Below are 4866 nucleotides of genomic sequence, written 5' to 3' on the forward strand. Positions count from 1 at the left end.
ACAACATCCACCAATGCATGGCGCACCACTGCCGACATACCTGAGAACACCACAACATCCACTAATGCATCGTGTACTGTCACCGACATACATGAGCATACCACAACATCCACCAATGCATAGTGTACCGCCACCGGCATACATGAGGACACCACAACATCCACCAATGCATGGTTCACCACTACCGGCATACATGAGACACCACAATCACATCCACCAATGTATGGTACAACGCCAACGGTATAGTTGAGTACACAACAATATTCACCAATGCATGGGCCATCACCTCACTCATACTTATATATGAGACACCACCATCACATCCACGAATGCATGGGACAATGCCACCGACATACATGAGGACACCACAACATCAACCAATGCATGGTTCACCACAACCGGCATACATGAGACACCACAATCACATCCACCAATGTATGGTACAACGCCAACGGTATAGTTGAGTACACCACAATATTCACCAATGCATGGGCCATCACCTCACTCATACTTATATATGAGACACCACCATCACATCCACGAATGCATGGGACAATGCCACCGACATACATGAGGACACCACAACATCAACCAATGCATGGTTCACCACAACCGGCATACATGAGACACCACAATCACATCCACCAATGTATGGTACAACGCCAACGGTATAGTTGAGTACACCACAATATTCACCAATGCATGGGCCATCACCTCACTCATACATATATATGAGACACCACCATCACATCCACGAATGCATGGGACAATGCCACCGACATACATGAGTACACCACAACATCCACCAATGCATGGTTCACCACAACCGGCATACATGAACCACCACTATCACATCCACCAATGTATGGTACAACGCCAACGGTATAGTTGAGTACACCACAATATTCATCAATGCATGTGCCATCACCTCACTCATACATATATATGAGACACCACCATCACATCCACGAATGCATGGGACAATGCCACCGACATACATGAGTACACCACAACATCAACCAATGCATGGCGCACCACTGCCGGCATGCGTGAGTACACCACAACATCCACTAATGCATCGTCTACTGTCACCGACATACATGAGCATACCACAACATCCAACAATGCATGGTGTACCGCCACCGGCATACATGAGGACACCACAACATCCACCAATGCATGGTTCACCACTACCGGCATACATGAACCACCACTATCACATCCACCAATGTATGGCACACCGCCAACGACATGGGACACCACCACCGGTATACATGAGTACACCTCAACATCCACCAATGCAATGGTCAAAACCATCCCCATATATATACAAGAGGCACCACCATCACATCCCCCAATGCATGGGGCACCACAACCCTCATACATGAGACACCAAGATCACATACAAAAATGCATGGCACACCGCCACCGGCATACATGAGGACACCACAACATCCACCAATGCATTGTGCACCACTACTGGCATACCTGAGTACACCACAACATCCACTAATGCATCATGTACTGTCACCGACATACATGAGCATACCACAACATACACCAATGCATGGTGTTCCGCCACCAGCATACATGAGGACACCACAACATCCACCAATGCATGGTTCACCACTACCGGCATACATGAGACACCACTATCACATCCACCAATGTATGGTACAACACCAACGGTATAGTAGAGTACACCACAATATTCACCAATGCATGGGCCATCACCTCACTCATACTTATGTATGAGACACCACCATCACATCCACGAATGCATGGGACAATGCCACCGACATACATGAGTACACCACAACATCCACCAATGCATTGTGCACCACTGCCGGCATACCTGAGTACACCACAACATCCACTAATGCATCATGTACTGTCACCGACATACATGAGCATACCACAACATCCACCAATGCATGGTGTACCGCCACCGGCATACATGAGGACACCACAACATCCACCAATGCATGTTTCACCACAACCGGCATACATGAGACACCACTATAACATCCACCAATGTTTGGTACAACGCCAACGGTATAGTTGACTACACAACAATATTCACCAATGCATGGGCCATCACCTCACTCATACTTATATATGAGACACCACCATCACATCCACGAATGCATGGGACAATGCCACCGACATACATGAGTACACCACAACATCCACCAATGCATGGCGCACCACTGCCGGCATACCTGAGTACACCACAACATCCACTAATGCATCGTGTACTGTCACCGACATACATGAGGACACCACAACATCCGCCAATGCATGGTTCACCACTACCGGCATACATGAACCACCACTATCACATCCACCAATGTATGGCACACCGCCACCGTTATGGCGAACCGCCACCGGCATACATGAGTACACCACAACATCCACCATTGCATTGTGTATCACCACCGACACACATGAGTACACCACAAAATTAAAAAATGCATGGGGCACCACCGCTAGCATACATAACTAAATAACAATATCCACCAATGCATGGTACACCACCACCTGCATACGTGAGTACACCACAACATCCACCAATGCATGGGGCACCACTACCCTCATACATGAGACACCAAGATCACATACCAAAAATGCATGGCACACCGCCACCGGCATACATAAGTACACCACAACATTCACCAATGCTTGGGGCACCACCACAGGCATCCATAAGCCACCACCATCACATCCACCAATGTATGGTACAACGCCAACGGTATAGTTGAGTACACCACAATATTCACCAATGCATGGGCCATCACCTTACTCATACATATATATGAGACACCACCATCACATCCACGAATGCATGGGACAATGCCACCGACATACATGAGTACACCACAACATCCACCAATGCATGGTGCACCACTGCCGGCATACCTGAGTACACCACAACATCCACTAATGCATCATGTACTGTCACCGACATACATGAGCATACCACAACATCCACCAATGCATGGTGTACCGCCACCGGCATACATGAGGACACCACAACATCCACCAATGCATGGTTCACCACTACCGGCATACATGAACCACCACTATCACATCCACCAAAGTATGGCACACCGCCACCGACATGGGACACCACCACCAGTATACATGAGTACACCGCAACATCCACCAATGCAATGGTCAAAAACATCCTCATACATATACAAGAGACACCACCATCACATCCACCAATGCATGGCACACCGACACTGACATATATGAGCACACCACAACAACCACCATTGTATGGTGCAACAAAACCGGCATACATGAGTACACCACAACATCCACCAGTGCATCATCTAGAACCACCGGCATACATGAGTCCACCACAACATCCACCAATGTATGGGGCAAAACCACATTCATACGTAAGCCAGCACCATCACATCCACCAATGCATGTAGCACCGCCGCTGGCATACATAAGTACATAACAACATCCACCAATGCATGGTGCACCACCAACGGCATACGTGAGTACACCACAACATCCACCAATGCTTGGCACACCACTGCCGGTAAACATGAGTACACTGCAACATCCACCAATACACACCACACCACCACCGATATACATGAGTACACCACAACATCAGCCAATGGATCGTCCACCATCACCGGCATACATGAATACACCACAACATTCATGAATGCATGGGGCACCACCACCCTCATAAAAGAGACACCACCATCACATCCACCAATGCATTAAGCACAACCACTGGCTTACGTGAGCACACCATCACATCCACCAATGCATGGCACACCGCCACCGGTATACATGAGTACACCACAACGTCCATTAATAGATCGTCCACCACCACTGGCATACATGAATACACAAAAATATCCACATATGCATGGGGCACAAAACAGGTATACATAAGAGACAACCATCACATCCACCAATGCATAGCGAACAGCCACCGACACACATGAGCACACCACAACATCCACCAATGCATGGGGCACCACCACCGGCATACATGAGCCACCACCATCACATCCACCAATGCATGGGGCATCACCACCAGCGTACATGAACCACCACCACAACATCCACCAATGCATGTTGCTCCACCACCGGCATACATGGGCACACCACAACATTCACAAATGTATGGTGCACCACGACCTCCGGCATATATGAGGACACCACAACATCCACCAATGCATCGGCACCACCATTCTCATACATATACATGAGACACCACCATCACATACACCAATGCCTATCGCACCACCACTGGCATACATGAGTACACCAACATCCACCAATGCATGGCGCACCGAAACCTGCATACACGAGTACACCACAACATATACAAAATGCATGGGGCACCACCACCCTAATACAACAGACACTACCATCACATCCACCAATGCATGGTGCAAGGCCACCGCCATACATGAGTACACCACAGCTTCCACCAATGCATGACCCACCGCCACCGGCATACATGAGTACATAAGAACATATAAAAAATGCATGGGGCAAGACCACCCTCATACAATAGACACTACCATCACATCCACCAATCCATGGCGCAAGGCCACCGGCATACATGAGTACACCACAACATTTACCAATGCATGGCGCACCACCACCAGTATACTTGAGTACACCACAACTTTCACCAATGCATTGGCCACCACCACCCTTATACATATACATGAGACACCACCATCACATCCACCATTGCATCGTGTATCAGCACCGGCATACATGAGTACACCACAACATTCACCAGTGCATGGGGCACCGCCGCTGGCATACATAAGTAAATAACAACATCAAAGAATGTATGGGCCACCACCAACCTCATAC

This window comes from Haliotis asinina, chromosome 5 (assembly GCF_037392515.1).
Source record: "Haliotis asinina isolate JCU_RB_2024 chromosome 5, JCU_Hal_asi_v2, whole genome shotgun sequence".
In the NCBI taxonomy this organism is placed as follows: Eukaryota; Metazoa; Mollusca; class Gastropoda; order Lepetellida; family Haliotidae; genus Haliotis; species Haliotis asinina.